This window comes from Felis catus, chromosome B4, assembly GCF_018350175.1.
Source record: "Felis catus isolate Fca126 chromosome B4, F.catus_Fca126_mat1.0, whole genome shotgun sequence".
Lineage (NCBI taxonomy): Eukaryota > Metazoa > Chordata > Mammalia > Carnivora > Felidae > Felis > Felis catus.
Genome location: NC_058374.1, coordinates 116,799,366 through 116,826,295, shown reverse-complemented (window position 1 = coordinate 116,826,295; position 26,930 = coordinate 116,799,366). Strand labels below are relative to the sequence as shown.

The 26,930-nt window shown below is 38.4% G+C and overlaps 1 pseudogene; it reads right to left on the bottom strand.

The window, feature by feature from the left end:
• Positions 1 to 7,625: 7,625 nt before the first annotated feature.
• On the bottom strand, positions 7,626 to 26,523 carry LOC111561406 (annotated as a pseudogene).
• Between the last annotated feature and the right edge of the window lie 407 nt (positions 26,524 to 26,930).

Genomic DNA, 26,930 nt, shown 5'->3' with positions numbered 1-26,930 from the left:
TACCTTCACTAAAGAGAGAAAGCAAAACAGAGAAAGACAACTTTGAAGATCTACTTAAAAATTCTTTTTCACTTTTATCTACTTGTTTTGAGACCATGAGTGAGTGGGGGCGGGGCGGGGGGAAGGGGCAGAGAGTGAGGTAGAGAGAGAATCCCAAGCTGGCTCCTCACTGTCAGTGCAGAGCCTGATGCAGGAGTCAATCCCACAAACCATGAGATCATGTCCTGAGCCGAAATCAAGTCAGCCGCTTAACCCACTGAGCCACGCAGGTGCCCCAAAGATCTACTTTTTAATATGAACAACTGATGCAAACTTTCTCAAAAATAATTATAAGCCATCCCGCAACTGCCTACTTCATTTAGTAATTTTGTTTTTCAAAATGACCAATTATTTTGTTTTGATTATCTTGCTCTTCAGAAAACAGTGGGCTGTCAGCAGCATGAAAAGAAGTATTGCAGTGTTCTCAATTTCATATTGATTATGAATAAAAAAATGTACTTAGAGAAGTTGATAATAGTACATACAATGCCTTGAATGATGGGTAAAATGTGAATATGTTATGCAACATACTGGAATTTCCTTTACAAGTATGCTGCCTTTAGGATATTTATGTTTAACCAGAATTGCAGGTAGGAACCTGCAACTAACATGCATTTAATGAAATGTTATTCATTCTACCTTTACTCGTAAATACATGATTCAGCAGTCATTTAACATCTTCTAATCACTTTTGAAATGATTTTGGGTTAAAAACAAAAACAAAGAAACTTTATCTTAGTTGCTACTTCTAACGGACATCTTCAGAATCACGGGAAATGGGAGCATTTCCCCATACCATCACAGATTTGCCATGGGATTTTGAGAAAGTTACTTTTCCAATCATCACTTCTTTTTCTAGAAATAGATTAATGATTAAAATAAAGTAATAATGCTTACAGTGGATCATTTAGGGATTTCTTCCAGTAAGATATAGTTGTATTAAGATATTGCTTTGAGCACCTTAATAGAATCCAACATAACAGTGACTTAAATAAGAATGAAGACTTATTGGGGCACCTGAGTGGCTTAGTTGGTTAAGCATCCAACTTGATTTCGGCTCATAGTCATGGGATTGAGTCCTGAGTCAGGCTCTGTGCTGAGTGTGGAGCCTGCTTGTTCTCCCTCCCTCTCTCCCTGCCCCTTCCCCACTCACTCAAAAGAAGAAGGAAAGAGAGAAAGAAAAAGGAGGGAGGGAAGGAGGTAGGAGAGAGAAAAAGGAATGAAGGAATGAAGGAAGGAGGGAAGGAGGGAGGGAGGGAGGGAGAGAGAGAGAGAGAGAAATAAAGAAATAAAAAAAAGAAAGAGGGGCGCCTGGGTGGTTAAGCGTCCGCCTTCAGCTCAGGTCACTATTCTCACGGTCCATGAGTTCAAGCCCCGCGTCGGGCTCTGGACTGATGGCTCAGACCCTGGAGCCTGCTTCGGATTCTGTATCTCCCTCTCTCTCTGCCCCTCCACCGTTCATGCTCTGTCTCTCTCTGTCTCAAAAATAAATAAACGTTAAAAAAAATTAAAAAGAAAGAAAGAAAGAAAGAAAGAAAGAAAGAAAGAAAGAAAGAAAGAAAGAAAGAAAGAAAGAAAGAAAAGGAAAGAAAGACTTATTTCTCCACATAAAAGTCTGAACTAGTAGATGAGGAGGAATGTAGGGTGGCTTTCTTCCATGAGGTCATCCAGGGACCTAGATTTCACCTATCTTATTGTTCCATCAAATCAGGGATAGAAAAATTATAGTTGGTAAGCTGGACACCTGTTTTTGTAAATAAAGTTTAATTGGAACATAACCATGCCCAATTGTATAAGTATTATCTGTGGCTGCTTTTGAATTATGATGGCAGATTTGAGTAGTTATGACAGAGACTCTATGACATTTAAGTCAAAGTATTTCCTATCAGCCCCTTTAAGAAAATTTGCCAGCCCCTGCAAAGAAAATTTACTAAATGAAGCTCCCAGCCACATAGTCAAATAATTTACTACCACATTGCAGGTTGTATGAAAGGGTAAAAGGAGAAGTGATGATATCTTCTTAAGGACATAGATCATCTCTTTTCACATCTCATTGGCCGGGACATAGCTTTATGGCCCACTTACATACAGCTAGAAAATGTTGTTTCTAGCTTGATAACCATGTGTCTAACTAAAATTTGAAAGTTCTATTCCTAAAAGGAAGATTGAGAGAATGGATATCATAGGCCAATTAGTAGGCTTTTCTACAAACCACTTCTCTGGCTGTCCAAATATTGATATATACTCTTTTGATATACAAGAACACATTCACCTCCATCCCAAGAGAACCAATATGACCTCCCACCAAGTTACCACACCCATCTCAGAGTCCAAGATCTCTGAGAATTAGTCCTCTCCATCAAGTTTGGATGTGGCTCCTTTTGGAAGAGTGGCTCATAAACTAAGGCACCCAATATGCACTGGTGTGTGAGAAAGACATGATAACCATAATAAAAACTCCAAGTCAGAAAAGGAAAGAATGGGAAATATATAGTAGTCACTGGTCCACAGCAAATGCACAGATTCCCTGCCCTGACAGAGAGTAAGTCTGCCCAATTCCCCGCCCTTCTGATCCACCCTGATTCTGCTATCCGGGAGGTTCTTTCATGCCCATTATCCTCTGTAACCACCTCTTAAATCAGTAATGAAGACTATGTCCTTCTTGGAGATTCAATAATTTCTCAGCCTGGGGGTGCTTGTGTGGCTCAGTTGGTTGAGCATCTGACTCTTGATTTCAGCTCAGGTTATGATCTCACAGTTCATGAGATTGAGCTCCTCACTGGGTTCTGCACTGAAAGTGTGGAGAATGCTTGGGATTTTCTCTCTCTCTCTCTCTCTCTCTCTCTCTCTCTCTCTCTCTCAAAAATAAATAAATAAACATTAAAAAAAAGTTTCCTACTAGTGTGGGCTTGGACGCCCCAGAGGTTGTATTTGCAGTTATAAAATCATAGGTGTATAGCTTCTTGCAGACATTTAATAGGTTTCTGTGACTGATGCCCCTGGAGCGGTATAGTGCACAACCTGCAAGGCTGTTATGTGATGACCCTGATTCTGACTAAGGTCAAATTACAGGATGGCAAGAGACCCATTAGAAGACAGGTAGAAAGAGTCTAGAAGGGTTTTCAAGAAAGGTTGTAAATCAGAGTGCTGCCCCTAGTACTTTGTAGGTAATATCAGAATCCATCCTGAACCAGTCACAACAGAGCTGTGAGTGTACCTGTGGGGGAAATGGCTTGGGGCTTATAAGTTGAGTAGAGCTCTACCTTTTGGAATCCAGAGAGGTTTTTTTTTGTGCCAGAGTACAGCCCTGAAAGAGCATTATACAGAGAGAGGGACCATTTTCTCCTCTCTATCCCTCAACTTGCAGTTATATAAATATTGTACCCTCCCTCCAAGCAAAGTAAAAATGCCCCTTTTCCATGAGACCTTCTCAGTACAGGTCAGAATTATTCAATTCTTCCTCTGGGCTCCCGTAGCACTTACAAAGTATGGCCATTTAATGGCTGATCACTAGTTAATTTCCCTATGACCTACTTTCCTTATGGAAATAATAGTAAAGATTTCATAGAATTATTATGAGAATAAGATCTGTTAACATTTGGGAAGCATTTTGAACAACTCCTGTTACAGGGGAAGCACTTGATAAAATTTGGCTATGATTATTATCGTAAGCCAGTGAATTCCATTTTTGTATAAGCAGTTTGGATTGGGTTTCTGTAACTTCTAACTTAAAGTGGCCTGATTCCAATTACTTTGTAAGAAACTGCTAAGAGACAAGAACCAATCCCTTCAACATAAGCTCATTTTTTTCACTTCTAATTTCAGTGAACAGAAATTTGAGGGCATGTAAGATGGAGGAAAACTAAAATTTTAAATTGCATGCTGAACTTGTTTGCCTCTATGTTTAGCATGCGATGTGGACATTTTAGCTACCTAACCAGATCTATTATCTTCCTGACAGAACCCTGATTGGTTCAAGTATATATCCCCATCTGCCTTACACAAACCTGACTCACTCTTAGCTTAGGGAGTAATCCTAAATTATCTAAACAATAGCTTGCAGTCAGGATGATTTGCTTCCCAAGGGACATTTGGCAATGTTGGTTGGTTGGTTGTCACAACTGGTGGGAAGACGCTACTGGGTAAAAAAACAGGGATGCTGCTAAATATCCTACAATGCACGGATAGCCCTTCACAATTATGTGCAGCTCTAATCCATGAAATATGGGAAAAGGTTTTGTAGGTGCTTTGGAGAAAACTTTCATCTCTCCTAAGAAGATCAGGAGTCCTGTACCCCCTCCCACCACCTCCTGCCATGTCACATGCCAAATTAGTATGCAGCCTAATCACTCCATCATCCATCCTCCAACCATAAGAGGAAACTGCCTGAGGATTAAAATAGAACAGAGCAGTATGAAGAACCTCTGGTTTTGATGATCTACTGAGACCATTGGATCTACCTTGCCACTGGAGTTCCTTTTATATAAAATAACACACTTCCTCATTTTTAAAGTCTGAGTTACATATTCCATGAGTTGCATCAACTTCAAGCTTTTATTAAATGCCTACTGTATCAAGGACAGTATTCAGCACTGAGAATATAAAAGTGAATAAGACAGCCAATTGGACCATTGTAGAATTTTTATTCTAAAACAGGGCAGGTATCCCAAAAGAAATAATTATGATACGTGTTATAATAGAGATAGGTACAATGTGAGCCTAATGGAAGAAGTATTAGTTCTGCTTGCCTGGGAAATCAAGTCTATCTCCCTCACTAGATTCCTTAAAGGCTAAGATTCAAATCATTTTAATCTTCTTGTTCTCAATATTTGGCATGACTCCTTGTACACAGGTGTTCAATATTTGGTTAATTTAATCTAAATACTTATCAAAAGAATCATTTTTACTAGATTCTCTGATGTGCCTAATGATTTTTATAGGATAAAAGTTCAAATGCAATACACATATCCATTAATATTTCTTCCTATTTGATAGAAGCCTCCACCCTTATCTAGTAATGTATGAGTGTGTATTTGCTGTACTTCCAAAATGTGTTTAAGGTACCTTGAAAATTAAAATACAGACATACCTGGGGCACCTGGGTGGCTCAGTTAGTTGGGCATTTGACTTCAGTTCAGGTCAAGATCTCGCCGTTCGTGGGTTCTAGCCCCGCATTTGGCTCTGTGCTGACAGCTCAGAGGCTGGAGCCTGCTTTGGATTCTGTGTCTCCTTCTCTCTCTACCCCTTCCCCACTCATGCGCTCTCTCTCTCTCTCTCTCTCTCTCTCTCTCTCAAATATAAAAACATTAAAAATTTTTTAATACAGACATACCTGAATAGATATTTTTCCAAAGAAAACATATAAATGGCCAACAGATATATGAGAAGACATTCAATATCACTAAACATCAGGAAAATGCAAAACCACAATGAGATAGCACCGCATACCTGTTAGAATGGCCATTATCAAAAAGTCAAAAGATAACAAATATGGGAAAGGACCCTTTCCCAAATATGGGAAAGAGAACCCTTGTGCACTGTTGGTGGGAATATAAATTGGTGCCTCCATTATAAAAAAACAATTTGGAAATTCCTCAAAAAATTAAAAACAGAACTACCATGTGAGCCAGCAAACCTACTTCTGGGTATATATCCAAAGGAAATAAAATCACTGTCTTGAGGAGACATCTGCATTCCTATGTTTACTGTTGCATTATTCCTAATAGCCAATGTGTGGAAACAACGTAAGTGCCCTTTGACAGATGAATGGATAAACAATGTGATGGAAAGACAGATATCATGGAATATTATATATATATATATATATATATATATATATTTCATTTATATATATATATATATTTCATTGCAATATTATAAAATATAGGACTCATAGAAACAGAGAAAAGAAAAATTGTTGCCAGGGGCTTTTTTTGGGAAATGTAAGTGACAGTTGTTAACATTTTAGAACAGAATTTTCATATAATTTCATACTTTTTCAGTAGGTGGAAGTGACTGCCTTAATCCAGACAGGTAGAGCCATGTTTGACAAGGATCTGCATCCTAATTTTTTTTCCAAAAAATATACTGCTACCCACTGGGAGGCTTTAGGCCAAGGAATATAGTTGTAGCTTCATTTTAGCCTGAAATATTAGGAATATAGGACCTAGAGAAATAAATGGAATTAACAAACCCTGGCCACCGTACCTCCTTAGGAATGCCTGTAGAGATAGGCAATATTGATTTTCAGTTGTGTTGATGATGTGATGAATGTGCTGAGCATGAGTTATTTTCTGATGGGCGTGTCAGGAACAGTGAAAAGGAGACTTCTAAGCCCAGATCAGTAAACTTGTTTTTAATGCATCTCTAGCTGCCAGCTTTGAAATTACATATTTTTATCCTTACAAAGAAAACTAAAATAATCCTTCAGAATTTTCAAAGTTTAAGACCATCTCCTCCTTCCTTCTACTACTTCCCTTCCCACCTTTTGGACTTGAATTTTATCTCCTCACTTTGATTAGTGATGTTCAGTTTAAACAATGTATTTTGTTCATTCATTTTTTGATAAAAGTTGTAATATTTAAGTGTACAACATGATGTTTTGATACAAGTATACATTACAAATATGAAATGATTAGCACAATCAAGCTAATTAATGTGTCCATTACCTCCCATAGTTATGTGTGTGTGTGTGTGTGTGTGTGTGTGTGTGTGTGTGTAGTAAGAACACTTGAGATCTACTCTCAGTAAATTTCAAGTACACAATACATTATTATTAGCTATAATCACCATGCTGTACATTAGGTCTCCAGAACTTATTCATCTTATAACTGAAAGTCTGCACCCTTTTATCAATTATATCCCCTTTTCCCCCACCCCTAGCCTCTGGTAATCACCATTCTACTCTGTTACTATGCGTTTGACCTTTTTTTTTTAGGATCCACATGTAAGTGATACCAGGCAATATTTGTCTTTTTCTGTCTGGCTTATTTTACTTAGTATAAAACCCCACCCAGGGTTCATCTATATTGGTGCTATATATATAACTTTCTTGATCCATTCATTTGTTGATCAATCAGTATCTTAGCTATTGTGAATAATGCTGCAGTGAACATGGGAGTATAAATATCTCTTCAAGAAAATGGTTTCATTTCTTTTTTTTCTTTTTTTTTTAACGTTTATTTATTTTTGAGACAGAGAGAGACAGAGCATTAATGGGGGAGGGGCAGAGAGAGAGGGAGACACAGAATCAGAAGCAGGCTCCAGGCTCTGAGCCATCAGTCCAGAGCCCGACGTGGGGCTCGAACCCACGGACCGTGAGATCGTGACCTGAGCTGAAGTCGGACGCTTAACCGACTAAGCCACCCAGGTGCCCCATCATTTCTTTTGGATATATATCCAGAAGTGGACTTGCTAGATAAGAAAGCTATTTTTATGGTTGCATAAATTTTCCTTAAGGAATAGGTTGCTATTAATTATTACTCTTGATTGCAAATGAGACTAACACAATTTAAATGAGTTTAAGCAAAAGAGCAAATGAGTAGATTGTCTGAAAGTTCAAATACAGCTGTATCCTGACGCCAGACCAATATTGGCAACGTTTATTTTCTCTGTCTCCACCCTGCTCCCATTTGTTAGTTTTCTCCTAATATAAGACAGACTCCATGAGGTTTCAGAAAATTATCATGTGTGACTCCATGTTACATCCTAGGCTAGCAACTTCTGCAGAAGGAATCCTCTCTACCGTCATTCAGCTATGGCCAGATGAGTGAGGCCCTTGGAATTGTAGCCCATCAGTATCATAGGAAGTGGAGGAGGAGGAGTTCCTGTAAAGAAGAGGTGCTGGATTAAAAAAAAAAAAGTTTAATGTCTAGTACAGTAGTAGAAAAACATAACATCAGGTAATACACATAGTCCCAGAAAGTTTTTAGACCTGCATATGGGGCCTTTGACAATTAGTATTCTTCAAAGGTTGAGAGGGTTGGTGGGAAGGGGAAACAGCAACCTTCTATCCTAGAACTAGTAACCTTGCATCATGGGAATTTGTATTGTGCCAACCTTACAGGCTACTTGTTCCACAGATCAACTCTTCTATTTTGCTGTTACCTCAGATAACATCTTTAGCTCTTATTCTGAGTATATCATGTATGAGACAGGATAAATGGGCCCTAATATGGCATGCAGTTCTTCTCTAAAGCACTCTGAAATCCTGGGAAGACTGGGGTTATAGCATATGCTCCAGTGAGCCTGTTAAGATTACTCATGATGACTCTAGGCTATGTTTGGAACTCTTTCTGAAGTGAATAAACAGATGGCTAGCAGTGGCTAAAATTGAAAGTAGTTTTTAAAATGCTGAGAATCAATTACTTTAATATTCTCCAAGCTTAAATATCCTTCAAAAATGAGTGGACAGTATTTACTAAGAAATATGTTCCTTCTGGAATGAATTCAACTCAAGGAGAGCAAATGTGCTGTAATATTCTTAGACATGAATTCAAAGTGATGTGAAAAAAAGAATTACTGGTTTCATATCCCTATCACAGAAGTCTTGAGGCATAATTAATTGATGATGATTGCTTCAGAAATATTCTGAGCCAAGACTCCACCAAAAAAAGAGTAGTACTTTTCTCATTAGCTTTCTAATAGCACATATTATTCACAAGAAATTCACAGGAATGGGCATGCTATGTCTTAGAAAAATGACCCATTTAGGGTATGCTTGAGCCAGAAACAGCAAAATGGTGGGAAAGGCAAGTTTATGAATCCTAGAAACTATGCCAGTAGGATTTTCTGAGGGCCAAAAAAAGATAATGAATCAGCCAGTCCAGCTGTGAGAATGCAGCTGTGAGACTGCTGAAGGAAATGATGAAGTAAAAGGCAAGCTCATGAAATGACATGCCACCAAGCTGAGAGCAGTGTTAGCATGCTGGAGGACAAAATAAGTTATTTCTAATGACTCTGGCAATTTAGAGATTTGGATCTAAGAAAAAAAATTCAACAAGACCAGTAACAAATTAGTATCAAATAAGCATCAATAAGGACCAACATAGGGCTGTAGGCAGAAGTTGAGCAGCAATGGAGCAAAGTATACCACACTCTCTAATAGAGAGTTTATAGTATGTACAGAGTATCTTGTCCAACTAATTCACTTTGAACTAATGCACAGATTTAAAAAAATAAATAAATAAAAATAAAAACAAAGTCTTGCCCAGGGAGGATGTTTCCATTGTTTCTTGCTACTTAACAAATTACCCCCAAAAAATAGTGCCTTAAAATTGGTTATTTGCTCACAATTCTGTAAGTTGGGCAAGCCTCAGCAAAGATAGCTTGTCACTGCTCCACATGGCGTCAGCTAGGGCAGAGCAACTATGACTAGATAATCTACTTTCAAGATGGCCTTACTCAGAAGCAGGCAAGTTGGTGTAGCTGTCGGTTAGAAGATCAGCTGGGCCTGTTGGCCAGGGTTTGGTTCTCCTCCTCATGGTCTCTCCATGTGGCTAGGTTGGGCTCATGGAGAGGCCATGTGGAAGACAACTGCTCACAGATGGCAGTTTCAGGGTAAACATATTACACAGCAGCTGGCTTTCCCCAGAAGGCTAGGTCTTCCTAAGGCTTAAGCCTGGAACAAGCACAGTGTCACTTCCTCTAAATTCTCTTGGTTAAAGTAGAGCCAGCCCAGATCCAACAGAATACCACACAGGTGATGAATACAGAAGCCATGGTTCAGTTTACCACAGAGGAGATGTGACTTATGCAAAGTTAACTATATGCTACTATTAATTAGAGGAAAAGTTGATGCTAATAAGCCTGTAAAATAAAGCATAGGGGAAAAGAGACAGACAGACAGGCAGAGAGAGAGAGAGAGAGGGAGAGAGAGAACTGTTTTGTGTGGCCAACATAGAAGAAAAAGAACAGAAAAAGACGAAAAAAAAGACAAAGGAAAATAGGCAGAAATAGTAAAATAATGATCCCATTATAAGGACCATGGTCAAATCGCAGCTTCACAACTTAAAAGAAACCTAAAAATTTTAGAGATAAGTCAGAGGAGAGCAGTAATTAGGACTAGAGAATAGGAAAATAAAATTATGATGAAAACTTTTAAAAATAAAATTATATACCTGGAGAAAAGAGACTGGAGAGTGACTGAATAATGATCCTCAAAGCAGTCTATCAACATTCATCACCAATTTCTATGCTCCAAGAACAGAAAAAGAGGATGGCAGTTTAAATTGATCATATAAGGGGTGCCTGGGTGGCTCCATTGGTTAAGTATCTGACTCTTGATATCAGCTCAGGTCATGACCTCACAGTTCATGGGATTGAGCCCCCAGTGAGATTCTGTGTTAAGAGTGTAGACCTTGCTTGGGATTCTCTCTCTCCCTCTCTCTCTGCCCTTCCCCTGCTTGCTCTCTCTCTCTCCCCCTCTCTCTGTCTCTGTCTCTCTGTCTGTCTGTCTCTCTCTCAAAATAAATACACACTTTTTAAATGTTAATAAATCAATCATGTAAGATTTAGGTTGAAAGAATTTCCTGGAACAGATGAGGGATTAGAAAAATGAGAAATAAAAATTTCTTTCCAAAAATCCTTGAGAGGCTACAATTAAATATATGAAAAAGTTTTTCTTCCCTGGAAAAAAGGAACCCTCCATGATGACCATCTCCTATGAAACTGAAACTACTAGGGAATAGTGAAGTTCTCTATAGGTCACTTGTCTATACCTTTCCACCTGCATAACCCTTTTATGCCCCTGCTCTTGCTCCCTGCCCTATATCCCATCTAGACTGCAAATTTCTTGAGGGCAGGATTATGTCTTGATCTTTTCCCAGCGTCTACAACTTGCTCTCAACGGAATATGCTCAATACAGAAAGTGTTTAGATACTTTTGCCCATGGCAACTGATTGTATGCTAAGCATGATGATTGAATAATTGTTCATTTATTCAATTCAACTGACATTTACTGTATATTGACTTTCTTCCAGACACTACACTACATGTAATGACATACTGAGATCAGTAAAACAAACATAGCTTTTGTCCTTATAGTATGGTAAGAAAATATAAATACATACATATGTATAGTTTTTGAAAAAAACTGTAGGATGATATGAGAGATTAAAATAGGAGGACCACTGACCTGGGAGATAAAATAATGATTATGAGCACAGGCTCCAGAGTTGTACTCCCTGCAAGTTTCTTAACAATGTGAACACTAAGTTTTTTGATCTGTAAATGGGGATAATAATAATACCTATATCATAAAATTGTTATAAAATTCAACTTGGTATAATGTCAGTGTCCACTGGACTCGTTTTTGGTTATTGATTTTCTTTTCTGCGCTGTTCTGATTGTAAGGATTGATTTTTCATAGAGGTCTTCCTCAAATATTGACTTTTGTTTTATCTTAGATGTCTTCAAAAAACAAAGAGAAATTTTGCTTTTTTATTTTTAATAGGTTAAAATTCATTCTATTTTGCAATTACCATAAAGGTCCACTGGATCCTTTGAAAATCTATGATAAATTATGGAATCTTAGTGATCTTATTTTTCTTGTATCTTGAAATATTTTGCTATTTCATCAACCTTAGAATAAGTTCATCACTGCTAACCAATTATTCTCAACTGCGATTTTAAAAAAGACTAAACCAAGGGGCACCTGGGTGGCTCAGTCGGTTAAGTTACTGACTCCATTTCGGCTCAACTCTAGATCTCATGATTCATGAGATCAAGCCCCTCTTTGGGCTCCACGCTAACACTAGGGAGCCTGCTTGGGATTCTCTCCCTCTCTCTGCTCCTCCTCTGCTCTCATTCTATCTCTCTCTCTCTCTCAAAAATAAATATTTTTTAAAAAGAGTAAAATAATGGGGCACCTGAGTAGCGCAGTCGGTTAAGTGTCTGACTTTGGCTCAGGTCATGATCTCACAGTTCATGGGTTCAAGCCCCAGGTCAAGCTCTGTGCTCAAAGCTCAGAGCCTGGAGCCTGCTTTGGAGTCTGTGTCTCCCTCTCTCTCTGCCCCTCCCCCACTCACACTGTCTTTCTCAAAAATAAACATTAAAAAAAATTTTTTTAAGAGTAAAATAATAAGAAAATGGAAGAAATGTTAAATTACCTATAGCAATAGTGAAAAAATGACCGCTTGCATAACATTCTTCCACTTCATTTTCCTATTCTTCAGTTTCTTATTGTACTGACCAAAGTATTAAATCATCTTTCGGGGCACCTGGGTAACTCAGTTGGTTAAGCTTCCAACTCTTGATTTTAGCTCAGGTAATAATCTCACAATTGTGAGATCAAGCCCTATATTGAGCTTTGAGCTGGGCATTGAGCCTGCTTAAGATTCTCTCTCTATCCCCCCTCACTCTGCCCCTCTCCCACTAGTTTGCATGAACAGTCTCTCTCTCTCAAAAAGAAAAAAAAAAGTACTCAAAAAAAAATACTCAAAGTATTGAATCATCTTTGAGTCATTAGAGCAAGCAACTCTTGATCTTGGAGTTGTGGGTTCGAGCTCCATGTTGGGTGTAGGGATTATTTTAAAATAAAATCTAGGGCCACCTGGGTGGCTCAGTAGATTGAGTCCTGACTCTTGATTTTGGCTCAGGCCATGATCCCAGGGTCATGGGATCAAGCCCCGTGTCAGGCTCTGAGCTGAGCATGGAGCCTGCTTAAGATTCTCTCTCTCCCTCTGCCCCTCTTCCCTGCTTGCGTGCTTTCTCTCTCTCAAAAAGAAAAAAAGAAAAGAAAAGAAAATCTAAAAAAGAAGAAGAAGGCATAAAAAATATAGGGAAGACTATCTTTAAGTCTTTTTTTTAAGCTTTTAAAAAAATACTTTTAGGAGATTTGAGTGTACAAGTTCAGGAAGTAAGAGCATTCAGAGATAGGGAAATAATACTTGATGTGGCACACATGGCAACAAAGAAAAATAGTAAAAGAATAATTAAGGCTCAGGAAACACTCCCCTTGATTATCTTGAAACCCCTCAACTAGATTGTAAACATGGAGAGAGGGCTTTTATAATTTTATATTCTCCCCAAGCTGGACTGGGCTGGGCTCATAGTATGTTTTCAATAAATGATTCATTAATTGAGAGAAATGGACTCAAATCAGTCCTTCATGTCACTAAAGTGGAATGGCTAGATGTATGAATCTGTTTTATATAAAGTTTATTTGTTTACTTTGGGAGAGAGGGTATGAAGGAGGGGGAGAGAGAGAGAGAGGGAGAGAACCTTATGCAGCTCTGCACCCTCAGTACACAAAGCCCAATGCAGCGCTCGAACTCACAAACCTGTGAGATCATGACCTGAGCCAAAATCAACAGTTGGGGGCTGAACTGACTGAGCCACCCAGGCTCCCCTGACCAGAAGAGTGAATCTTGTAGTCTGATTATCCTGGGTTCTAATTCCTGCTCTGCCACTTAACTACGTTTTACTTTAACTTAGCCCTCTGAGTCTCAATTTCACAATCTATAATAGAGAGAAACTAACACAATCTACCTCATAAGACTGATACAATTCTTAAATGAGCTAATGCAGGTGAAATACTTAGCAGAATGCTCAGTAAGTGTTAGCCTCTATTATTTTTTTCCCTAGTTAACAGATATTTTTCATCAGCACAGCAGTCAAATGTACAAAACCAAATGTCAACAGCATTAAAACAATAGTCTCATATGACTATTATTTTCTAGAGCAGAAGCCAGCTTTTCATTTATTGTTATGATTTATGATGGGATTACATTTGTCAAGGGAATGAATTTAAAATCTGGGCCTGGCTTTTCCCCTAATAAACCAGGAAAGAGAGTTCCTTAGGAATCATCGAATGACACTGAATTAGATCTTTTAAAAGCAAAAGGAAGAATAAAATTCTTTTTATCATGTGAAAAGAGATTAGCACTCATACCACAGGAAAACAACCTGTGAATTTGAAACTTCTTCAGGATCAACTTGATATAATGTATGCACAACAGAAATGTTATAATAATATTCATTTCCACTTCTACCAACTCTTCTCCATGCTTAATAAAAATGAAGCTAAACTCTTAAAGGCCTAGAGATTATGAATTTGGAAAACACTTAAAACTGTAGTTGCTGGGGCGGCTGGGTGTCTGACTTCGGCTCAGGTCATGATTTCATGGTTCATGAGTTCGAGCCCCACGTTGGGCTCTGTGCTGACAGCTCAGAGCCTGGACCCTACTTCAGATTCTCTGTCGCCCTCTCTGTCTGCCCCTTCCCCACTCACACTCTGTCTCTCTCTGTCTCAGAGTTGCTATCTCTGAGATACAGTGAAATTCTTTTAATTGAAGTATAATTAACATACAATGTTATATTAGTTTCAAGTGTATAATGTAATAATTTAATATTATAAATCGCAACTTTAAAGAATTAAAAAGAAATCTTTGTAGCACAAAATAATACTGTGTGCTGAAATACATGTGAAGTGAATATAAAATTTAATACACTTTAAAAAATGAAGCTTAGGGGCGCCTGGGTGGCTCAGTCGGTTAAGCAGCCGACTTCGGCTCAGGTAATGATCTCGGGGTCCGTGAGTTCGAGCCTCGCATCGGGCTCTGTGCTGACAGCTCAGAGCCTGGAGCCTGTTTCAGATTCTGTGTCTCCCTCTCTCGGACCCTCCCCTGTTCATGCTCTGTCTCTCCCTGTCTCAAAAATAAATAAAACGTTAAAAAAAAATGAAGCTTAGAAAAAAACATTTTTCTCAAGATATCTGCCAACTAGGTGAGAACAATAATATTAATAATGGTATTGATAATAAAGATAGTTAGCACTTAATCAGTACCATAAGTATTCCACATGATTATCTCATTGAATTATCATGCTGATACATATTATATACGAAAAAAAACAAAAAACAAAAAACAAAATACATGAACAGTTTTAAGAAGTTGATCCCAAGAATAAGAAGGGTGAATGAGATAGACATTATGATGTACCACCCAGATCTCTCATCACTGAAGGACTTGCTGCTCCAGCTGCTAGGAGAACTGTTGGCAGACAGCCCTACCATGTGTTAACACCTTTCAGAAATTGCCTCAATCAGCCAGCTGTCAGCTGTCAGCCAGCCCCTTCCAGGATTGTCTGAGAAGCAGAGAGCAGCTTTGCCGGAAACCATGCCCTTTCCAGGGTAGCGCATCTCCAATGACTGGCTGCTGCTGGAGTATAAAGACTTGGCTATCTAGGGCCAACTTAGGACACCACTGAAGGGCTAGTCTAGCTTCAGAGCTCTTTGTGGGGTCAGATGAGATTGTGGTCGGTACGCATCACAGCTGGACTTATCCCTCTGCTTCCTTCCCCATGTTTTGACAAGTTTTGATCCCAAGGGCCCTGCCTAATAAACATCCTTCACTCTGTCTCAGAGTCTGCTGCCTGGGAAACCCAACTTTCAACACTGCAAGTCAACTACTAACAAAAGACTATCTTTACTCACACAAAATATTTTATGTCTTTAATAATATATGTTCCTAATTTACTTCTTGTAAAATATGGAATCACAAACAAGTTATATTAGTCTTATTCTGCACACTTCCATAGTCCACAGGATGTAGAGAAGATGGCCATGGGATAGCTATGCTCTGACACACAGAGCACAGAAATAGTTCTAGCATACAGTGTAGTTGAACATTGGGAAACAAAATTTGACAGACTGAAGGTGATAACTAATCCTCTAACCAAAAGAAAATAAAAATAAAGAAAAGTAGGGTCTTCCTCTGGAATAAAGGACAAATGTAAGTAATACATTCCGATTGGGAAATTTTTAGTTATAGAAATTTTACAAAATTAAAAAGGAAAGGGGCACCTAGGTGGCTCAGTCAGTTAAGTGTCTGACTCTTGATTTCGGCTCAGGTCATGATATCAGTTTGTGAGTTTGAGCCTGGAGTTGGGCTCTGAACTGACAGCACAGAGCCTGCTTGGGATTCTCTCTCTCTCTCTCTCTCTCTCTCTCTCTCTCTGTCTTTCTCCCCACCCCCCCCCCGCACTTGTGTGCACTCACTTGCTCTCTTGCTCTCTCTCTCCCCCTCTCTCTTCTCTCTCTCTTGCCTGCTCTCTCTCAAAATAAATAAACTTAAAAAAGAAAAAAGGAGAGGCACCTGGGTGGCTCAGTTGTTAAGCATCTGACTTCCACTCAGGTCATGATCTCAAGGTTTGTGAGTTCAAGCCCCAAATCAGGCTCTGTGATGACAGCTCAGAGCCTGGAGCCTGCTTCGGATTCTCTCTGTCTCTCTGCCCCTCCCTGCTTATACTCTGTTTCTCTGTCTCTCTCTCTCTCAAAAATAAATAAACATGAAAAAAAATTAAAAAAGGAAAAAGAAAAAAGGAAAGATATACTCTTTCTTCACCTCAACTCCTGTCCCACTTCCCAGAGGTTATCACTGTTGGTTTGGTGTGCATTAATTTCAGAACCTTTTCCATGAGTATTTAATTATAGGTGTGTATATGTTTGAATGTGATTTTTTAAATAAAAATGGAATTTACAGTATGCATTGTTCATCAGCGTACATTATGGAAGGTAATCTGCTTTACTCAAACCACTGATTTAAATGTCAATCACATATGGGCCTCTGGGTGGCTCAGTCAGTTGAGTGTCTGACTCTTGATTTCTGCTGAGATCATGATCTCACAGTTAGTGGGATCAAGCCCCACATCAGGCTACTCACTCTCAGCAAGAAACCTGCTTGGGATTCTCTCTCTCCCTCTCTCTCTCTGCCCCTCCCCTGCTCACTCACTCTCTCTCTCAAAATAAACTTAACAAAAAATCTCAATAACGTCTAAAAACTACCTTCACAGCAATGTCTAGACTGGTGTTTGACCAAACATCTGGGCACCACAGATGTTGATACATAAAATTAATCATCACAAGACCACCTCTTGTCAACTTGGCACTCTTTAAACCATACTTGATATCTAAATAAATAAAACAAGTGTCTTAGGGGACCTGGTTGGTGCAGTCAATAGGATATGTGACTCTTGATCTTGGGGTTGTGAGTTCAAGCCCCACGTTGGGCATAGAGTTTACTTTAAAAATTTTTTTAGGGGCGCCTGGGTGGCGCAGTCGGTTAAGCGTCCGACTTCAGCCAGGTCACGATCTCGCGGTCCGTGAGTTCGAGCCCCACGTCAGGCTCTGGGCTGATGGCTCGGAGCCTGGAGCCTGCTTCAGATTCTGTGTCTCCCTCTCTCTCTGCCCCTCCCCGCTTCATGCTCTGTCTCTCTCTGTCCCAAAAAAATAAATAAAAACGTTGAAAAAAAAATTTTTTTTAATAAATAAATAAATAAATAAATAAATAAATTTTTTTTTAATGTTTAAGACAAGCATCTTTGGGCTAATATACAAAAGTACCATAGACTGGGTGGCTTATAAACAACAGAAATTTATTTCTCAAGTTCTGAAGTTTGGAAATCTAAGAACAAGATGCCATCATGGTTGAATTCTAATGAGAACCATCTTCTGGTTGCAAACTGCTGACTTTTTTTTAAGTAAGATCTACACCTAATGTGGGACTTGAACTCACAACCCCAAAATCAAGAGTCTCATGCTCTACTAAATGAGCCAGCCCAGGCATCCCAGACTGCTGGCTTCTTATATCCTCACAGGGCAGAGAGCAGAGAGGGTAAGAAAGCTCTCCTATGACTTTTATAAAGGCACTAATGCTATTCGCCCTCATCTAATCCTAATTACCTCCCAAAGGCCCCATCTCCTAATACCATCACATTAGAGAGACAGGGTTTCAACATAAGAATTTTCAGGGGAAACAAACATTCAGTCCATAACAATGTGGTTATACTTCTACTTAACATGATACAACTATCCTTCGTACAACTAAAAAAAACATTAAACTGGAGTGCCTCGGTGGCTCAGTCAGTTAAGCATCAGACTTCGGCTTAGGTCATAATCTCAAGGTTTGTGGGTTCAAGCCCCACATTGGGCTCTGTGCTGACAGATCAGAGCCTGAAGCCTGCTTTGGATTCTGTGTCTTCCTCTCTCTGCCCCCCTCCCACTCATTCTCTCTCTCTCTCTCTTTCTCTCTCTCTCTCTCTCTCTCTCTCTCGTCTCTGTCTCTCTCTCAAAATAAATAAACATTAAAAAAGAAAAAATTAAAAATAAATAAATAAAATTTAAAAAACATTAACCCTTTCCCCAGAAGAAAATGCAAAGTCCTTGGGTGATGTTCACTCTTCTTGATATCATATAACTTAAATACTATATGATGTAAAGTCAAAGCATTTATATTATATGAGATGAGGATAAGAGTGAAAAAAACAAAGATACTTGCTACACACACACACATACACATAAACATATTCATAACAAAATAAAGAAGAAATACTCATGATAATTCCAGACCTCATTATTACTGAATATAATACTGGTCATAGCTAGTATTTAAAATTATTCTTCCACTCTGTATTCTGTATTCCCTTTGTCCTTAGCAAGCACCTCATCTGCTCATGGTTCTTTACCAGGTGGGGTAATTTAACCTTCATTCCTAAAGGGTCTGGGTCATCTCTAGTCCTGCCTGAATTGGGTTGCAGTTTTCCATCAATTTCAACTGTGTGATAATAATAAAAGATAGCCAGGTGTACCTGGCTGGCTCAGTCAGCAAAACACATAAATCTTTTTTTTTTTAATATATTTTTTTTTGAGACAGAGAGAGACAGAGAGAGAGAGCATGAGTGTAGGAGGGACAGAGAGAGAGGGAGATACAGAATCCAAAGCAGGCTCCAGGCTCCAAGTTGTCAGCACAGAATTCAATGCAAGGCTCAAATTCATGAACCACAAGATCATGACCTGAACCAAAGTTGGCCACCCAACCAACTGAGCCACCCAAGCACTCCTAAATCACACAACTCTTAATCTGGGAGTTGTGAGTTCAAGCCCCATGTTGGGTGTGCATATTACTAAAACAAAATCAAATTTAATTTAAAAAATAATAAAAGGGTGCATAAAACTCCTGTTTTGGGGTCAGGTCATGATCTCATAGTTTGGGAGTTCAAGCCCCAACATTGGGCTTCAATGCTGTCAGTGTAGAGCCCGCTTGGGATTCTCTCTCTCCCTCTTTACCACTCTCCTGCTCACGCACTCTCTCCCTCTCTCAAAATAAATAAATAAACTTTAAAAAAATAAAAAATATAAATAAGTAATTAAAATCCCAGACATACCTTTTCTCCCCTCCACTGTGAAGTAGCAACCCAATTTCCCCTTGGTAATCAAGATCAATCACCCCAACCAGCACAGTAACTCCTTTCTTTTCCTGTTCAGAGGCATGGGGAACCTAAAGACCAGGTGGCAGTCTTAACTGCCAATTCAGTGGAATAATTGTTGTGTCTCCTAGTAAAGGCATTCTTCCATTTGCCACCAAGGCCTCGAGGCCAGGAGTGCATGAGGTCATAAGGACAGGAAAAAAATTTTACTAGTAGTTTACTAGGGCTAATGGTGAGTGGTGCCACTGCCACTCCTTGATTCCTAGACCCATGAAGCCTGGCTATGGGAGAACAGCAGAATATACAGAGCATATACAGCTTCCCAGAGAATCCTGTCCTAGCCCTGCAAGATATTGCCACCTTGCTGGCATTGTAACTGAGTCTTCAAAAGGCCATTCTAGCATTCTATGAAACTAGCTGCCTCAAGATGATGAGAAATATGGTAAGACCAGTGAATTCATGAGCATTGGCCCACTATCACACTTCATTTGCTGTGAAGTGAGTTCCTTGATCAGAAGCAATGCTGTGTGAAATACTAGTGATGGAGGATAAGGCATTCTATAAGTCTATGGATGGTACTTTTGGCTGAAGGATTACATGCAGGGAAGGCAAATCCATATCCAGAGTATCTATTCCAGTGAGAACAAAATGCTGCCCCTTCTATGATGGAAATGGTCCAATATAATCAACCTGCTAGCAGGTAGGTGGCTAATCACCCCAGGGAATCGTGCCACACTGGGGAATCTCTGCTTCTAGCAGATTGAGCAGTCAGCAGTGGCCTTAGCCTGGTCAGCTGTGGTGAGTAGAAGTCCATGTCATTGAGCCCATGAATAACTTCAATCCCCACTACCATGGCCACTTTGTTCATGAGCCCATTGGGCAATGACAGGTGTGGCTTGAGAAAGAGACTAACTGGTATCCATAGAATATGTCATCCTATCCACTTGGTTATTAAAATATTCCTCTACTGAGGACATACTCTGGTGATCATTCACATGAGACACAAGTATCTTCACATTTTTTACCCTTTCAGCAAGGTCTATCCACATACCTCTTCCCCAAATCTCTTTGTTACCAATTTTCCAATCATGTTCCTTCCAAGTCTCTGACCAGCCAGCCAAACTACTGGCCACAACCCATAAATCAGTGTATAATCACTAATCTGGCCATTTTTTACTTCCAAGAAAAATGAACAACCAGGTGCACTGCTTAACATTCTGTCCAGTGAGAGAATTTCCCTTCACCATTGTTCTTTATGTCCCAGAAAGGAGCTGTAGTACTATGGCTGTTCATTTTCAAGTGGTGCCTACATATCGCACAGAACTACCTATAAACCAGGCCTACGATTTCTTTTCCTCTGTCAACTGATTGTAGGAAAGTCCCCATGAGGCCAGAGGCACAGGCTGGGAAAGAGAAGGCAATATAGTAGGAATGGGGATGCTTTCATATCTGCACTATGAATGTAGCTCATTCATTTAACAGCTGGATAGTATTCCATTTTATCCTTATACCATTAAAACAACTATCCCATTGTAATGGGTTTTTAGCTTGCCTCCAATTTTTTTTATTTTGCTTTTAAAATGTTCCAGAGAATGAATGAATATATATATCCTTGTGCACTTGTGAGATTTCCATAAAAAAATTTAAAAATACAAATAGAAAATAAGATATCTACTATGACAACTAGATTGGCTACCCTAGAACAAAGATGCATCAAGAGGCTCAAAGAACCATTCTGAAATCTATTACAAATATCTCCCACCAACCACTCAGAAAAGAAACTAATGAAACTCTTGAGAGAATGTGTGTATATGTACATATTTTACCACTTAATACTGTTGCACTAACATTTAAACCAATATAAGAGCAATTATTTTTGTCTACAGTTTTGAGTTGGCTTAGTACTGTCACTGAATAAATTTTGGGTATTCAATAGTCAGAATATAATACAAATTATTTAAAAGTCTTCTGTTGGCTGCTTCCAAAAATTACCAAGTATATCAGTTACCTATTCAGTATTTCTGATGATTATTTCCATCCCAAGAGATGGCCCAATCTTAAGATTAATTAAGGGCTTCACTTCAAATTCAACAGATAAGTTATTCTTACACCTCCACATAATAATGTATCTTTTCTAACTTTGCCAAACTAGTGATCTTACAATTTATACTTCATAAATCAAAGAAATTTATTCCATTCCAGCCAAGAGTGTAATTTTTTTCCAATTTCTTTTATGAAGGACTTCTAAGTTTCATACATTAGCAGTTGGTTATATTTCATCTGACTAAGCGGAGAATAGTCATCTCATACATGAGCAGCTAAAATGTGTATCTCTATTTACAGTCCTTAGTAGAGATTTTGTAGAGATTCCACCTCTGAATCACATAGCAGAAACTTCAGGCAAAGTTTTAAATCTTTGTCAGCTTCAAAAGAAACCAACTTTCTTTCAAGCTAAAGAGGGGGAGGTCTCTTCTTCGGTGGATCATCTACAAGCAGAGGCTGCTTGTTACTCACAAAATCTTAAAAGTGAACCACCTTGTGAAAATAGCTTAAATTCCATCATCTGAGATTTTATTTGGAGTCTTTAAAGACTTTCAGTCTTCTAAAAAAATCTCTTAAAATACAAATTCCTGGAATAGTTAATCCCTTAAGCCAAGAGAGCAACTACCATCTTCATTAAACAATTTAGAAATGAGACACGGGATTTTGGCAGAGATAAAATCAAGAGAAAAACAATTTTTTTGCCTACTTTTCAATTTTATCAATAGTCTACTTTCATAACATTTCAGGTAATAAATGAATCAGAAATATAAATACATATTAACAGGTTTATATATTAACTTATCTTCTAAAACATTTCAAAATACCAATCTGATAGGTCTAGAGAATGACTCACTTATAGATATCACTTCTCTTAGGCACATTTTCTTTTCAACTCATGAACTTTCTGTATCTTGTTCCTTCTAGAAATCATCAATACTTGCTAACTCTGAAGAATAGATCCTTTCTTATTCTCCCACCCCTCTTGAGCTAAGCATTATCTTAACTTTTATCATGATCCTGGATTGCTCTCCTTTAGTTTTACCACCCATATGTATATCCTTAAATAAAAGAATTTAGTTTTGCCTATTTTTGAACTTTATAGAAATGGAATCATACTGTACATACTCTCTTTTTCTCCATATTGTTTCTGATAGCTGTACTTTGTTCATTTTAATTTCTGGATATAAGTATACTTCAATTTATTCCTCCCTTGCACAGTTAATGGATATTTGTAATGTTTCCATTGGGGGTCATTATGAACAATGCTGTTATTATAAGTACTGTTAAACATGAACTCTGGTAAACATAAGCACACAATATATTCCTAGGAGAATTGTTGTGTCATAGAATATGAGTGTCTCAGCTTTATTGATAATGCAAACTAAGTTCCAAAGTGGTTATGCCAACTTACACTGTTACTAGAAGTGTATGAGAACTCCTGTTGCTTCTTATCCTGACCAACCTCAAATTTTTCTAATTTTCAAAAATCTGGTATGTATACATTGGTATCCCACTAGTCTAAATAACCCTAATTAGGAAGGAAGCTGAATACTTTTTTCATATATTTTATCAACCATTTAGATATCCCTTATTATGAAATGGTGAAATGCCCTTCACTTTTCTTGCCCTTTTTTCTATAGGGTAGTCTTTTTTTTTTAAGAAGTTCTTTATTCTGGATACTAGTATGTACTTGATTGATGTTACAGGTTGCAAAAATCTTCTATTCTGTGCCTTTTCTTTTTGTACTGTCTTTTGACACTTTTAAAAAAAAATTTTTAGGACAGCCTCTTGATCAGAAGGGAGCCTAAAGGCCCACCCTTGGAGAGAAAGGCCATCATGAAGGGTAAAGCCTCCAAGCGGGGAGAGAACAGCATTGGAGCTGGTACCAAGCGTGCCACTAAGCTGGCCGTGTGCTCAGCAAGTACTGGCAGAGCCTGGAGTGATGAGTGGGGTGGCTTTCTCAGGTAAGGGGCTGTGCTTCTGATTGTACTTATATTTGCATTTTCCATTCATGGCGATCAAGATTCCAGCAATGCACAGGAGCCCTCCAAAAATCCCACCCACCTGCAGGCTTTCCCTGTCATAGTAGAAGGGACTTTGGCATCCAAGGCAGGCAGCCCTGCCAGTGTGAAGAGAAGGCCCCAAGTCACTCTCTTCAGGACACAGCTGGAGGGCAGGGCTGGGAGCCGTTTTCCTGAGCTCACCTGAGAGCTGGGTGCAGAAAGCAGGTCTGAAGAGGTTCCTGGGGCTGTCTTGACAATTTGGGGGTAGTCAATTTTCCCTTTATGTTTAATGCTTTTTGTGACTTGTTTATAAATCATTTACTACCCTTGAGGTATTCTGCTATATTATCTCCTAACAGCTTTATAGTTTTGACTTTCATACCTAAGTCATGAATCTACCTGGTATTGATTTTTGTCTATGTTATGAAGTAGAACTCAATTTCTTTTTATTTCATATAGATACCCAATTGTTCCAGCACCAATATTCCAGAGCAAGAAGAAATTCTTCTGAGTTGTTTCTTTCTTTTCTTTTAATGTAGGTGTAGGAAACTTCTAGCCCTTAACTCAATTGCTTTCAGCTCATAGAGAAGGCAACAAGAAGGGGTTCAGTTTATTCCAAAAGTTGCTAAAACTCAAAAGAGTTGATTTCTTTAAATTGTTAGTTGTAATAATATGAGGCTGAAATGTGGAAATGGGTTTTTCTATCTAAATTTTTTAACGTTTATTCATTTTTGAGACAGAGAGAAACAGAGCATGAATGGGGGAAGGTCAGAGAGAGGGAGATACAGAATCTGAAACAGGCTCCACGTTCTGAGCTGTTAGCACAGAGCCCGACACGGGGCTCGAACTCACGGACCGCGAGATCATGACCTGAGCTGAAGTCGGACGCCCAACCGACCGAGCCACCCAGGTGCCCCATGGGTTTTTCTATCTAAAACAGATATCTAACTTGCCTAACTTATAGTATAGAAAATAGGCTTAAACTATATTGAAAATAAAACAACGGATAAAAAATATTCCTAGACTTATAACATTTAATGTAATTCAATTCAACAAACACTTAAGAAGTAAAATATTTTATAACATTTATTTTATACCTAAAGATTATGCACATTTAACTCTTTATTTTTGCTATCTTTGTAAATAAATAGAGTTTTGAGACTTGTTTTACCCTCAAGGTTTGGGCAGAACTGAGGCCATATCTCTATCTCATAGACTATCCTATTGTCATGGCACCTTCATACTTGAATGTTCTCTGCAACATTATTGCCCAATGGTCAACTAATTTGAAGACTCAATATTGAATTTGACTGATCTGTACTTTTTCCATTTACTGAACAAAATTCGACTTGGAGTTCCACCCAGAAGCAATCTTCTTCCTCCTGTTGACTTTTCTAATCTTGCCTTCTTCACACTAAATAACACTAAGATTCTTTCATTCTTCTTGATGTCCTAATTTCATATCCCCTCATCATCCTAACTGACCAGCAGAAAGTAGAATAAACCATCACCTTCTTTACTTCACATATAATACCTCCATTAATGTATTTGTTTTTTGAGAAGCTACTTTTCATTGCTGCTTTTGCATGCCATCCACAACTAATCATAATAATGACATAAAATTAAATATCTATTTGTTAACACTAGCAAATAGCATTTTGTTCCTATTTTAAAAGTGATTGAGTCTAATATTCCTATATTTCTCTCATTCTTAAAAGTAACCTTCATTATGTTGCCTGTGTACTCACAGTTCATTTCAAATGGTTTAAAATTCACACACACACACACACACACACACACACACACACATTTCTTGAGAGGAAATAAAATCACTTCTAGTAAAACATATATCTAAGTGAGTTCTATATTTCACTCTTTAACATGTAGAGATTTTTTGGCCACTTTTTTTCTTCACTATTCTTTTTTTTTAGTGAGGCAAGGAAAATTCTGTTTCACTGCTTAGTCACATTCTCAGCATGTGAATGGGACAACACCTTTGCCCCTCTCAGAAAGATTTTTTTCTAGCATAGCCAGTCATAATTATGAAGTCTTTCCTTTATTCAATTATAAAGGTTTCTTTTTCTTTTTGAAGAATTACGACTGATGCTCCAAAAAACTCAATTATGCCTAGCAAAATTCCATTATCTCATTTCCCAAGGGGTACTAGAGCCCTGCCCCACCAGCCAGGATACACAAGAATTCTGTTTTAAAGCAGTTCCACATGAATGCCTATTTCTCCCTTGTGTTCTCCATGGCTGGGAACCACCTCTTTGAAAAACACAATGCCATGCTGAATGTGCATTTTTCATTAAAATGTGACCTGTTTCCAGGCTGGTATCTGTGCTCCACATTCAACTAACCCTTTGGCCAAATTCACACCCACATATTTTGGACATTCTTCTGGCCTAAAACTGCACCCAGAGCATCTGTTCTGTGCAAAGGATTAATGAAAAAAAAATGTGTGTGCAGGTCAGAAGCTAGTCTAGTGACTGCACATCCCCCTTCAGATGCTTCATCAGCTCACAAAATGTATGAGACAACTATCAGCCATATGGAGTTTATGGCTTACTTTAAACCTTAAATCTTTTAAACTTATAGATGGGAAGGCCACGAGAAAAATGAAAAAACAAAAACAAATCTTGGAGAACATTTTCCTTCTGTTTTAGTTCTTGGCCGTTTGGTAATCTCTGATGGTGTCTAATATTAGACTCTTAAAGAAAATCTTTTCCTTAGGCTGTTCTATTATAATCAAGAGTCTAAGAAAAGATTGGGTTATTTTTTCTATGATTAGAAAAGAACAAGAAAAATATAATTTTAAATATCAAAATAAGTGGAGGGGAAAGCTTGTGTACATTTTCCTTTACTCAAAAGTCTTCATTTTCCTCTTTCCTCTGCATCACCTCTAGAAAGAAAAGCCATAAAGGCAACCAATTTGGAAAGCAGAACCTAAAACATGTTTAAGGAAAATGTATTTTTTAAATATAGATTTTTTTTTAAAATAAGTAAATAAAAATATAGATGATATGAATATATATATATTTTTTTCACTTAATGTAGTGTATAAAGAGTGCACTAAAGACTGATGTCTGGACATTATTCTCAAATAAAATCTCCCAAATTAAGGTGTGCCTGAGTGTCTCAGTCAGTTAGGCCTCAAGTTCTTTCTTGGTTTTCGCTTGGGTCATGATCTCACAGTTGCTGAATTCGAGCCCCACATCCTACTCCACGCTGTCAGTGTGGAATCTGTTTGGGGTTCTCTCTCTCTCTTTCTCTCTCTCTCTCTCTCTCTCTCTCTCTCTCTCTCTCCCTCCCTCCCTCCCTCCCTCCCTCCCTCCCCCACTCACTCTTTCTCACTCTCAAAATAAATAAACTTTTAAGAAAAACTCCCAAGTTATACTATACAAATCCTCAGCTAAATTTCCCTTTTGCATATAGAGAGTTAAATGGTCATAAACAGGACTAAAAAGGCCTCTCCTGTTTTGGCCTAAGGAGATGAGTTTAGGGACTATATAATCTTTCATATTCAAATATGTAACATTTCTCTTTATCCTTCTGCTATATGCCATGGCTATTTGCCACCCAGGCAGGAAGGAGCCAATGTCAACAGACATCTGCAGCAGAACCCTATGAGTTACTTAGAC